This window comes from Ambystoma mexicanum, chromosome 2p (assembly GCF_040938575.1).
Source record: "Ambystoma mexicanum isolate Mex_15411 chromosome 2p, UKY_AmexF1_1, whole genome shotgun sequence".
Taxonomy (NCBI): domain Eukaryota; kingdom Metazoa; phylum Chordata; class Amphibia; order Caudata; family Ambystomatidae; genus Ambystoma; species Ambystoma mexicanum.
The window spans coordinates 1,234,580,858-1,234,594,771 of NC_090923.1; positions in this window are offsets into that span (position 1 = coordinate 1,234,580,858).

A 13,914-nucleotide genomic window follows, 5' to 3' on the forward strand; every position below is an offset into this window, starting at 1 on the left:
CAAGACCTGAATCTGACTATGATTCATGGCATTCCTTACCATGATGGAATGGTGTACCACCCTGACTCAGAAACTCGTACTACTGCTATGCAGTGGTGTCATGAAACCAAATTCTCAGCCCATCCTGGCAGTCGAAAAACCCTGGAGTTACTACGACGCTGGTCTTGGTGGCCGAAAATGTCTAAAGACGTTCTGGATTACGTAGCCTCCTTTGCCATTTGCGCTCAATGCAAGGTTTTTCCAGCCAAGCCTATCGGTCTGTTACAACCATTGCCGACTCCTGGAGAACCATGGGTCATGATCTCTATGGACTTCGTTGTCGAATCGCCGTGCGACCGAGGTCATGATACTGTTTGGGTCATTGTCGACTACTTTACGAAATTAGCCCTTTTTGTGCCCTGTAAAGGGCTTCCTATGGCACCTGCTTTGGCTAAACTATTCTTGCACCATGTTTTCAGACTGTTTGGTCTTCCTTGTGTGATTGTAATGGATCGTGGATCACAATTCACTTCTCGTTTCTGGCGAGCCCTTACAGCCTCCTTGGGTATCGAGGATCGTTTTTCCACCACATACCATCCCCAAACAGATAGGAAAACAGAAAGGTTGAATGCCACTCTAGAACAGTATCTTCGATGTTTTACCTTGCAACATCAAGAGTCCTGGTTACCCTTGTTGGACATGGCAGAGTTTGCATACAACAAGTCAGTACACTCTTCTACCGGAATATTGCCCTTCTTTGCTATGTATGGGCGTCATCCCTGCACCCTGCCCATGCAGCCAAATCTGTCACCCTCTAGCCCTGCGGCCGAGGCCTGCGTACGGGACTTGGCTAAAGTACGAGATGAGGTCTCATCACACTTGCAGAAGGCTAAATTACAACAAAATGCTCAAGCAGACGCTCGCAGACTCCCAGCGCCCGAATATAGGGCGCGTTCCAAGGTTTGGTTGGCAACTAGGAATCTTCGTATCCCAGCCCGTTGTTTCCTTCTGCCACATTTTGTTGGCCCCTAACTGGTTACTGCTATCATCAATCCGTTGCTGTACGTCTGGATTTGCCAGATAGTTGGCATACCCATCCCGTGTTTCATGTTTCTTTGTTGAAACCTTGTCTTCCCTCCACTAGGTTGCCCTTGCGCCCCTCTCCGGTCAACGTTCAGGGATGTGATGAATATGAAGTGAGCCACATCCTGGATACTAAAGTTCGTAGGGGGGTTTGTCTTTCTTTAGTGGATTGGAAGGGCTATGGTCCGGAGGACAGGACCTGGGAGAATGTCAACATACATGCTCCCCGATTGATTGCTGAATTCTGATCCGGGAAAGGGAGGCCTTCTTTGAGGCGGGGAACTGTCAGGATTACCACCAAACATCCAGCCCTAAGTGTTCGACAACGTGCTTCACACAGTTCAAGGAAACTCTGTTCCTCTGTTAACGAGCCAAAATGCCTTTTACGAACGCGTGCTGCCACGTTACCATGGCGACTATGGCATCCTCTCCACAAGCGAGACTACCGTGCTGTAGGGAGGAGGAGGAGCCAAATGAGGTCGCGGCTACCCATTATAATGCTTCCGGGTAGCCGTACTCGCTGCTTCTGATTTCGTTTGAATCACAGCTAAGCTCTCATTCCTATGTCCTGTTCCCCCTTGACTGCGCCTGTTTATTGTTTCTGGCCTTGAACGCAGTCTGTGTTCTTGACTGCCTTGTTTTCCTATTTATCTACTACTGAACTGCTACTCGTTGCCGAACCTCGGAACACTGTTGACCTGTCTTCTTCTACTGTTTGTCTGCTCCTGAAGTGTTACACGTTGCCAAACCTGGAACGCTGTTTGCCCTGCCTTGCAACAAAGTTGTAATCACCCTTGATTGACATTCATCTCGCCGGATCAAAAGGAACAACGGCATCACCTTACCTGAGTGAATCTGCATAACCCAAGAGAATAGCGCACGAACTAGAGACTGCCACCTTGCGCTCAGGTCGTTAGGCATCCTCGTTTCATCGGGGTAGTCTGTGGACTAGAGACTGCTGAATTCCGCCTAGGCGTCCTCGTTTCGTCATGAGTTAGGGATAGGTTGGATTTGCAGAGTTCTCTCAGTGTTGCTTTCCCGGTGACTGTCCATTGGTAAGTCAATCTATGCTTGTTATTTGTTCATCTTCCAAACACTCTTATTTGTCGCTTCTTGATTTTTCTCTCACCTTCTGTGTCTTGAACTCCTATGATTTACGGCTTTACTTTCTACAGTCCACGCTGTCCGTGTCCATCAACAGCCACTGCTGCTTTCTCAAAACCGGCTGCCTATTCTACACTCCACGGCATCCGTGTCCATCTCCAGCTGCTGCAGTAGATCCATCTTTCGACTAATTGGTTCCTTTGTAAATACAAAGGGACACATTGGTAGGAAGAACTCAACGACTACTCTTCGAGTTCTTCTACCGGGCATCCTGATCAAGAGTTGGACTAACTTGACATAGACAAAGTAATGGAGCAGACTCCCAGGTTATATAAAAATATCAGAGGGTATAGTCGGCATCCAGTCAAGATGGTATGACTATTCAAAGATTTAGTGGCCATACACTCACTGGTGGTTGACACTTTCAAACGTTCTCAAGCTGCTTCTAGGGCAAACACTCAAGATGTGGATTATGTGCAGCAATTCAAGCCATTGGTCATGCATCCCGGCAGACCTGGATTTGGTTTTCCCTGACCTCTTCCTTCTGAGACAGACAAAATCCATGACCATATATGGCCCCAAATGTTACCTTTCACACAAAACAAATAAAGTATAGCTCTAAAATGCATATTGAGTTTCAAACACATGATCACTCCCTAGAGCAGAGGACACCTTCCTTTGGCTCTGCAAATGTTTTGGATTACAACTCCCATCAGCCCCAGCATAGTCAATTATATCATGAAGGGTCACGAGACTCATAGTTCAAAACATCTGGGAAGTTGTAGGTTGCAGGCCCCTTCCCTAGGGCCTCCATGTGTTAATATCCACAACCAGCAAAATAAATATTCAACCAATGGTGTAATACCTCCTGCCTCTAAACCTGTGAGGGAAAGGGTATCTCAAGTGCACATCAGAGAGTGGCATTCTGGGTGACTGTAACATGGCAAAGAAAGGGTCACTGAGGAATTAAAACTAGCTAGGCTCTTAGACAAAACGTTGCTTATTGTAGAGGTATCTTTCCTTAGTAGTGCTGTATTGTGAGGGGTCAGAAATGAGAGGCAGACACAAAGTTGTAGGGTTTTCAACATTAGACATTTTATTAAAATAAAAGGGTTTGGATAAAGGCTTTTTGTCCTTATCCTAAAGATAACTTCCCTGAGTAAGAAATCAAAACTAAATATCAGTCTGTGTCTCATCGTTGTAATTAGGCAAACTGTCCTTGTGTCCAAAACCTATCTGACCCTCACTCTAAAACATACAATCAAAAAGGTGCAAGGTAACATTTCTTTATTTTAGAGTCAGCAAAAGGTGTGCAAAATATAAATCTATAAATCAAACAAAACAATCATTTTAATCCAGGGGGCTATTCCCATCCCCTGAACTGTCTCTGGTAGAATATTGAAAGTATTCTGTTTAAACAAAGATTCCTCAAGTGTAGCAAAAATAGCCTCTTTCACCCAACACTCCCCTAAGGATAATGAAAAGTGTCTTTTCCAAGCAATGGTGTTTGAACAGATGGCAAAAGTGTCTTTTCTAAACAATGATTCCTTAAGAGTAGAAGAAATGTCTCTTTTACACAACACTTTCTTAGGAATTATGAAAAGTGTCTTTTGAAGAATAGTAACACGAGTCTCTTTCATTCAATAGCTTTTAAGGATGGGCAAAAGTGTCTCTTTTACAGAATAACTTCCAAAAGATGGTTTCCTGGTATACTCTCCTGCCAGGAACCTTTTCGCAATCACATACTCTAGTTGGATTGCCTGGTATACACTCCTGCTAGGGATCCCCGTCTGTGCTTTGTAGATCCCCTGGTGTACTCTCCTGCCAGGTATCTTTCCCCCACAGGCTCATTGCCTGGTGTACATCTTTCACCAGGTATTCCTATATCCTTCTCTTTATCTTTCAGTTCTCTTTCTCTTTAAGTATAACACAGTTGTACTCCTTCACCGTTTATACTTTATTGGCTCCAGGTATTACTTGTTCCAACTTCCCCCATATACGCATCTCATATATGGAGACTCGTTCAAGCTTTGTTTGTTTACTTCATTGTTAGTGTTTATTGGCTGGTAGCAATACTTATTCCAATCTTCCCCATATTGACATCTCCTATATGAAGATTCGTACAGATCTTGCCTTTTAATTACTTCATTGCTCACTTGCTTATGACATTTGCTCCAGCTTTCCCCATATCGACATCTCATGTATGGAGATTTCTGTAAACTCTGTCTTTCTATATAATTTGGTTGATGTTCAAAATACGTTCCCAATTGTTTCTATGCCTGTTGGTATGTCCCAGAGCTCCCAATGCTTCTGGGCAGACTCAACTGTGTCTGCTGGCATTTCCGAGCTGTTGTGTATGGCTGCGGCGAAGTCGGTGCTTTGGGAAAGTGTTTCCCGCTCTGCAGCCCCTCCTGCTGTTCTCCTGCTGGGTTCTTCTTCATCCAACGGTGTAACCTCTGTTCTTCACTGAGACCACATCCCTGACAGCTCCTCCACTGCTGCTGGCTCCTCAGTGATTCACTGCAGCATCCGCTGTTCTTCTCCCGGTCTCCTGCCTTGCCAGTAAGAAGCGCCTGCCTCTTCCCACACAGTCCTCACTTGTGTGTCTGCCTCTGGTTCTCCTTCACGCTTCACCCGGGCTGCATCTCTCTTCTCCTCCTTCTTCACATTCAACTTGAAAAGGCACACAATTTTTGGAATGTTCTGCACAGCTGATTTTCATTAAAACTATTCTGCACATTTAGCTTGCTGTTTTTTATGCTCCACATTAACTCCTCTTCCTTGTCCCAGTACTGGAGGTTTTATGGGAGTTGGAGTCCACATGTGTTTTAGACTTTTCAAAACTGCATTGCTTTGAATACTTGTTTGACTCAAAACTGTCAGAATAACAAGATGTTAAGTGAGCAGTATGTACATATGAAGTGTGAATGGTATCCTGACGAGGGTGTCTGCCAAAAAGGGGTTTCAGGGTTTTACCACTGGAAGGGTTTGTATAATGACAACATGCCATCAGGAATTAGGAATTATAGGATCTTCTTCACATGGAAGGGAAAAATACTGTCTCTCTTCTGATGGGGTCACAACATCCCCCTGACAGCCATCTCCTCCCATGTGATCCTCCCTCATAATACCATCCCCAGGGTCAGGATCAGGTAGCGGCTGCCTTCCCTCTGACCACATGGGAGAAGATCCTACGCAGGGGATGAGTGATGACTCCACTGGAGTCATCACAGTATGAGGTACCTATATAAAAGGGATGGTACATGGACCCTACTTCCAGCTACTTATCGCTCACATAGTCGGGATAGTTCCAGCCTCTAGTGTATAACCGATTTGGTCAGTATGAGCAAATAAAATAATTTTATGAGATGAACACTCTCAAGGGGAGACTTATCTCCATTTATTATTGCTTACCCCCCATTCACATTTCACTAATAAAAAAGTTAAAACACATTTTTCAGCAGAAAGTTCAAATTATCGCTAGAGTATTCTTCAAATATTATCATTGCCTGCTTTCTGCAATTTGCTGATCAGAGCATTCTTCAGGATTGTAGCTAAACCTTTGGCGGCTCACTGTTTTCTCAATGGAGACCACTTGAAGCCATCAACTTAATTGTGCTGTGCCCACTTGTGGACTTGCCAACCACCAGTGATTCTCATTTGTTTGCCCACTCTCAAGGTGTTGAGCTCTCTGGTTGCCATTTTGAATTCTTTCGGTCCATGTCCCAATGATGAGTGGTTTTGTTTGTATGACACCTTTTTTGTGCTTGTATAAGAGATTTTCAGGTTGATCTCACTCTCATGACCTGTCCACTCTCTAACATAGTTTTCCTTAAGCTCACTAGGGCAACTGGATTCCATGCCTTGTGGTGGGTGAGGGTGAATACCGTTTGCACTCCTGGTTTGCTGTCTGTTGGAGACCCGTGTTTACTTGGGAGTTGCTAACAAGAGTCTGTGACTCTGCCACCTGTGTACTATCCTTCAATATACTGCTTGCTGATTAAGCATCTGTGGCCATGAGTCTTCTAATGGATCAAGAGCCTGCCATGTTGCCTTTTCTACCAGTCTATTAATAGTGCCACGGCATGCCCTTCACGGTGAGTCCACACTCTCAGATACATTGGCTTGGCAGCCTCACCATGGGATGTCAATTCTGAGGCCAACACACTACAGGGAGACTTGGGGGCCCTGAAAGATGCTACAGAGGCCAAAATCAATGACAGCACACATCAAGCAATGCTTCTCGGTTGGCTGTAAACCCCAGAGGTAATAACGATGCCCCGTATGTTGAGAAAGTTGAAATACAGCCATGGAGAAAAATGCATGGGAGCGTGAATGCCTAAAAGCCTGGAGTCAGAACTTCTTCTTTGAATAACCTCTGCCTCAAATTGGATTGAGCAGTAGCCAGTTGCCTGGGAATTGGAGAGATAGGTGCAGGAATGATGGGCCATTGACAGGGAGGAGGAACTGCCAGAAGTAAGGATGTGGAGACAGCCTTTGCCCCAGTTTTTTTTTTTTTATCAGGAGTAAAAGCGCATTGCTCCACCAGTGTACTGAGCTTGATGGGCTGTAGGCTGCAGACTCAAGCCTGGTTATGCCTCTGTGCAACTATCACCGCAGCAGCATGCCAAGGATGATTCCATATTTGAGTACTCACAAGGATGGACTGAAGATGTTGTTTCTGAGAAACAGTAAGATATGTCATATTTTGAATATCGCAAGAGTAGTTAGGTTGTAGGTCTCAGGCACCTACTCTGAATGCTTTTTGAGATCCAACGAGCATATACTGCCAAGAAGCTACGTGACAAAATGATTTTCCATTGCAGAGCATGAGGGTGCAGTGATGTTAGATGGCTCCCACTGTCATGTATGGTAAAACATGTATTTATAATATGTTGACCAAAAATATAGTTTAGTGAAAAGAAAGAATATGGACTTGTCTTTTAAAAAGTGAGGATAGCAAAATCCCGTGCCACTGAAATAGAGAGGCAACTAGCGGCACACTGGATTTAGATTTTCGCTTTGGCTTTCTGTGTTGGCTTCGTCACTATAGGATGGCATGCTATAGTACTGCTATGTGTGGGGTGGGTGGTCATCTCTGGACCCCACTCTAGCTCGGGGAACTCTTTGATTTTCTTTGCTTTGTTTTGATACACTCTTCTTCTTTTGCACACACACATTTGTTTGTAGTTCCTTATATTCATCTATGCCATGTGATGAATTCACCAAGGACAGAGCTTTTTCAAACACTAGTAGAGGCTAGGCGTTGATTTAGTGAAATGCTGTTGCGCACACGCTGGTAAAGCAATACAGCAAAACAATAAAAACAACAAAAAGTCCTCTTCACACAACCAAGAGAATGCCTCAGTCGAAAACTATATCCGAAACCAGTGAAAATGGAACGTAAGGTAAGGCATTAATTAGTTCATTTTTGTAGTATCAATTTGTAAAACCATATATCCTGTTACGTCAACTGACCAGAGAAACATAGAAAACGTACGTTGACAGTGTGCTACTAGCAAACCTTTACAGTGTTAGGGCAAAATACTCTTGGCACTCTGGCGCATCTGTAATGGAAGGAGGGAGGCGGGGTATGTTAGTAGGACTGAGCGGGAAAAGGAGCATGAGATCTTTGATGCGCTGTTGGCAGCTTCAGTTCAGAGAAACAGGTCACTGAGCGTAGGTGAGTTTTTCGGTTGATAGTCGCCATGTGGTGTTGAGTGAGATTCTGCGTGGTAGGTTTCGTTGTCGTTAATGGAAGGAAATGAAGTGCAACTGAAATGTCAGAATTGGTTGGATGGCTTTGACCATCTAAAGGTTCAGGGAAGCTAAAAGTTCATAAACTGATTCTCGCTGGCCCCAGGGTTCCCTTACCAGGAAAAGGTTTTGCAACAAGAGAAAGTCTTACAACAAAGTCACGCTTGTGCACGTGAGGATACTCTGTTTCTCAGAAATCACCACAATAATGCATACAGATCTGTGATTCTTTATTATAATGTAGAACAGCATCATTTGAATTTGAAGAAAAAAAAACGGTTACCTAGCAATACGTTTGCAGATAGCGCTTTGCTTCTCTGCCATGCCATTTTTACAGGCCACTTAGAGTAACATTCGGCTAGTGTTATACTCAACCATTTTTAAGTAAACACTTTTGGTGATGCAAAAGCTTCAGGAGGGGGGAGAGTCAGGAGGAATCCATGGTGAAGGTGTGACCTCAGACTGAGATAAGTAGAAGAAGGAAGTTTCAAAGAATAATGTAAAACCCATGAAAGGACTCTCCAGTACACAGAGAATGATTCTGTTTATAAAATGTAAGTGTCCAGTTATGGGTGTAGGCTCTATACCTGCAATTCTTCTATTTCCAAGCACGTCAATGGACGTCAGAAAAGGAACTGAGACACGATGAGATAGTCATTTTTGTTGGAGCTCACATTGTGATGAAGTGGAGGAACAGGGCCAGAACCCATTCATTCTGGAACTACAGTCGAGAGAGTAGCTCCTTTACAGTAAGTATATGTTTTTATTTATTTGGCTCAAATGGTTTGCCAATTAGAAAACCTTTAGCCAATCAAACAATTTACACCCAACCTACAAAAACAATCCAAACCTAAAAAGGAAAGTTACAACCAAATAAAATGACAATTCATATACAGAAAATGTGCTTTCCTTGTAGTTTACTAAGGAGAGACTCACAGGAAAATCTTTAGATTTGTTCTTAATTCATGGACATTTGCCGGCATCTATACATTACTTCCTGTGTTGCCAGCAATTGCGTTGTCCAGTTTTTCAAATATCAACAACAGAAAGCTTGTTAAGGCCATAGTAATGTGTGTTTTCTCTCCTTCAATTAAAGTCCTCCACCAGTCTTCAACGGGTTTTGTTCCATACTTTCCCATTACTTTCCCCATCACAAAGTCTCTCTGGACTTTTAGCTCTGGACACATCAACACTAAATGCGGAAGGGATTCTTCCAGGTTACCATTTCCACATAATCTACATCTCGTCTCGGTAGAATATTCTGTCCTTTTGCTTAGGACCTGGCCGGTTGGCAAACTGTTAAATCGGAAGCACATATAAGTATATGGTTATTAAGAGTAACCTTCTGTACCGTAACACACTTCCTTCCAGGAGGGGCCGACAAGGACACACATGGATTCACAGACCCCTCTAAGGATGACATCAATGATTCTTGTTCGTTCACATCATCCATGTCACCCTTTTTGTGGATGTTGCCATTATAGAAACTTCCCTCCCTCACGGGCAGCCGCAAGGGTGATGTTGATGGGTCAATATTTTATGTTAATGGATCATTGTCTTCCAGGAGTACTTCCGTTTCCAAGCTCTAGGAAGCCGCTCAAAACAAATGGTTCATGTGCAAGTCAGCACATTTTCCCATGCTTGGGCTCCCTTTTGCCTGGAGGGCGAGATACCACTTCCAGAGTCCATTTTGCACTTTGACTCCCATTTTGGGGATTTGTGCAGGATACTCTATTTGGGGCAGATTAGGATGTTATTTTCCCATGTCTGATTCTCCCGTTGATGATGCCAGGTGGCAGGATACTCTATTTGGGGCAGATTAGGATGTTATTTTCCCATGTCTGATTCTCCCGTTGATGATGCCAGGTGGCAGGATACTCTATTTGGGGCAGATTAGGATGTTATTTTCCCATGTCTGATTCTCCCGTTGATGATGCCAGGTGGCAGGATACTCTATTTGGGGCAGATTAGGATGTTATTTTCCCATGTCTGATTCTCCCGTTGATGATGCCAGGTGGATATTCATCTTTCTCCTTACACAGTTCTAACCTCATCGTGCCAGATATTTGGGAGACACGTCAGCAGTTCCTGATGCTGTACACATAGGCTGATCCTACAATGAGCAAATCTAGAATGAGGACCGCTAACCAACAGACAGGGGTGTTGCTAGGTCTGGAAAAGATCCGGGGCTACACTAATTTTTGGGACTGTCAGGACTGGAGGCTAGCTAGCCTTTTTGATTGTAACCCCTGAGCTTCTATCCGGGGCTACAACCAAATGACCCGGGGCTATACCCCCCTCAGCCCCACCCTAGCAACGCCTCTGCCAACAGACCTTCTCCGGGCGACACTTAGCCGCACAAAAAATTGATTTTAAATGGAAGGCTTTTAAGTTCCATATCACAGCGAGCTGATTAACAGCTAACCAGGTAAATACTGATAAGTGATTATACTTGGGACTTATTCAAGCTCGGATGGTTTAGCAGAAAAACGTGAAAGCAGCATGCGTTACAGACATAGCCTTGCATGAGCCCCAACACAAGCTGTTACCTGAAATATCTGAGCCAGGTCAACCAAGATGCACAATGTCGGAGGTCAGTTGAAATCCGAGGTTTTATCCATCGAGTTTACGTGCAGGTGAGTGAGTGAGTGGATTCCAAAGATTCAATACCAACTCCAGCTCCAGTTCCAGTCCTTCTTCCAATGGGCTCCTCACTGATTCTGTCGAGCGGTTCCACCATGTAGCTGCACCAAACTCAACCACATTGCTTACTCGGTGCGTCACCTCCGACAACTCTAGCGGCTCCGGCTGCCTCGCCAGAACTGCCAGAACTGCTGCTCTGGCGGATGTGCTGAGGTGCTGTTGGCCCCTTTTTGAACACTCTAGTGCATGACTGAGGTAATGCGTTCACTCCACCTTCCACAACACTCATTCCTCTGCCAGAATGGCTGCAATGCCGACTCAACGCTGAACGCATTTCTCAGATACTACGCTAAGAGAGAACCCTGGCATAATCAAAAGAATGCCATAATCAGAATCATGTCATATTCAGGGCCCTGGAACCAGTAGGGAACACAGCCTGCATGAGCAGTGCCCCCACCTGAACAGGGCCACAGCATGAACGGAGTCCCTGATATATCAGAACACTGGTCTTATTAGAGCTTTGGCTTACATGAAGACCGTATGAAATGTATTTTATTTATTTTATTGAGCATTTGTTAGGCCCCTATACAACATAATTGTGTTTCAAAGCACCACAGAGCTAAATGGGAAGGGAGCAGTGGAAATGATAACAATGGCAAAAACAGTAAAATACAGTGATGGACCTACTAGGCCTTGTGCCATTCAGACGTGCAAGTGCAATGATGAGAAGGGCAGGAGAAGTAGGAGGTGGTGGGGGGCAGAGGAGTGGACAAGTGCTAAGGGGAGCCAAGGAGGAGACCTTCAGGCAAGTACTACTGCAAGAGTAGGATGCAGAGCCGTGAAGCAGGGGCCCGCAAGGGCAATGCAATGGGAGGGGGTGCGATTCATGAGGATCAGGCCACTGGTCACAGTGGCAGTGGGGTGTTTAACAGGGAAGGGAAAGAGGTAGAGAACAGCAGAGTTTTGAGCAGTTTCCCGAACTTAAGGAGGTCCGGCTCAAGTCTGAGAGGGGCAAGGAGGCTGTTCCAAAGGGAGACACCAGCCGAGGAGAGAGACCTGCCCCCCGCTCTCTGCTTAGAGAAGCATTTGAGAGTTGGAGTTAGAGGAGCGCAGAGCTCTAGAAGGGGAGTATTTGGGGAGGGAAAGTTGGGGATAGCATGGTCCCAGGCCTCAGAAGGCCTTGTGGATGATACAGAGGGTCTTGAATTTGATACTTGCAGCCACCGGGAGCCAGTAGAGAGATTTTAGGGCTGGAGATATACAGTTCCTGGGCGTGAGGCTAAGGATACGTCTTGCAGCTCTCTTCTGCATTATCTGGAGGGGGCGTAGGGAAGATTGAGAAAGAGGCTGTTGCAGTAGTCCAGCCTGTAGAGGACCAGCGCTCTGGAGACATTTTGCTTCTGAGGGAAGGTGAGGAAAGGAAGAATGCCTCTGAGGAGGTGGAGCTGGAAGTGGGACTTCTGAGTAAGGTCCGTGATGTGAGGGGTGAAGGAGAGAGCGGAATCAATGAGAACCCCAAGGTTTTTCGGCCACACAGGATGGTGGGGTAGAAGGCCCAAAGAGGGTGGCCAAAGAGTATGAGGAAAAGAGGGTGCAGGTGTCTCAATGAGAAGAATCTCCGTCTTACTGGCATTAAGTCAGAGAACATTAGCTGCACACCATGCCTGAATGGTGGACAGACAGTCAGGGATCAGAGAGGAAGAAGTGGTAGTAGAGGGAAGTTTGAAGGAAAGCTGTAGGTCATTGGCATAACACTGGAAATGAGGAGAGAAGGAGGAAATCAGGTGAGCAAGAGGGGTAAAATAGATATTGAAGAGCCATGGCGATAGGATAGAGCCCTCTGGGACACCACAGGTGGAGAGTGAGGCGGCAGAGGAGAAAGGGCCCAGTTGCAACTGGGAAGGGCGGTTAGTGAGGAAAGAGGTCAGCCAATACAGTGCCCAATCAGTGATGCTGAGTGTGTCACAGAGTCTTTTTATGAGAATAGAATGGTTGACCATGCCAAAGGCAGAGGAGAGATCAAGGAGAATAAGAACAGTGGGAGAGTTGGAGTGGAGATTTGCGAGCATTGTTTCTCAGGTGTTCAGGAGAGTAGTTTCCATTCCTCTGGATGCCTGAAATTCAGATTGATGGTCATGAAGGCAACAAACAAGGTTAGTGTGGAGGGTCAGTTGGAGGAGGACCAACTTCTCCAAGAGTTTACCCAGGAACGGGGTAGTGGAAATAGGGTGATAGTTAGCCGGGCAGGAGGGGTCAGCAGATGGCTTTTTTAAGACAGGGTGCACAAGGGAGTGCTTGAGGGATAGAGAGAAAGAGCCAGTGGCGAAGGAGTGGTTACAGAAGTCAGCAAGAGCCAAGGTAAGAGAGGAGATGTTGTTCTTAATGGTTCTGGAAGAGCGGGGGAGCACCTGTTTGGAGGAGACCTTCATCGGGCGGACCACTTTAGAGACCTTATCCGGTGCTATGGGCAGGAGGGAGGAGAGTGAGGGGGTGGAAGGAGGGGATCCAAGGGAGGCAGGGGAGCAGGTGTGGGAGTGAAGATGGGGTGGAGGAGAGTGAGGACAACATGTCCTAAGTTTATTATATGAAATGGAATGCCAAAGCGGTGCAGTGATCCTAGGAAGGAAGGAGAGAGGTTGAGACTGCAGCTAGATTGGTAAGTTCCTTGCAGTTTTTTAAAAGTTTGGCTGTGTTGTTAGTGGCTTTAGAGATGCAGGCTTGGATGTGGGCCCACTTCGTGGCGCGGTTAGAGAAGTGATATTGCCTTTGGAGCAGGTGGCAGGCCAGTTTGTCAGAGGGTAAACCCAAGGTCTGCCACTTCCGTTCAGCAACTCTACACTTGCATTTCAGAGATGCTAGATCGGAGTCGTACCAGCTGTTGTTCTTGGAGGAAGGTTTTAGGTGGATTCGGATGATAGGGGCAAGGATGTTAAGGGTGTTAGAGATGGAGAGGTGCAAGTTAGCAAGGTCAGATTTAGAGGGAGAGTCAGAAGTGGAAGGGGGTGAAGGTGGAGACGAAAGCAGCGACTGACACTCGCTTCACAGGTCGGATGCTGGCGAAGGAGGCTGGCAGTGCTGGAGGTGGCTCAGATAGAGATAGGGATATCGCCAGAAATTAGGGCATCCAGAGTGTGACCGGCAGAGTGAGTCAGGCCGTAGGGGAGAATAGAGAGGGAGTCACAAAGGACACAGAACTAAGAGGTGGGTGATTCAAGGGAGTCAAAATGGATGTTGAAGTCACCAAGGAGAAGGTGTCTGGAAGAAGAGGTTGAGAGGGAGGAGGTGAGGCTGGCCCATTCAGAGAGGAAGAGAGAGATAGGGCCAGGGAGCCTGTAGATAGTGGCAAGG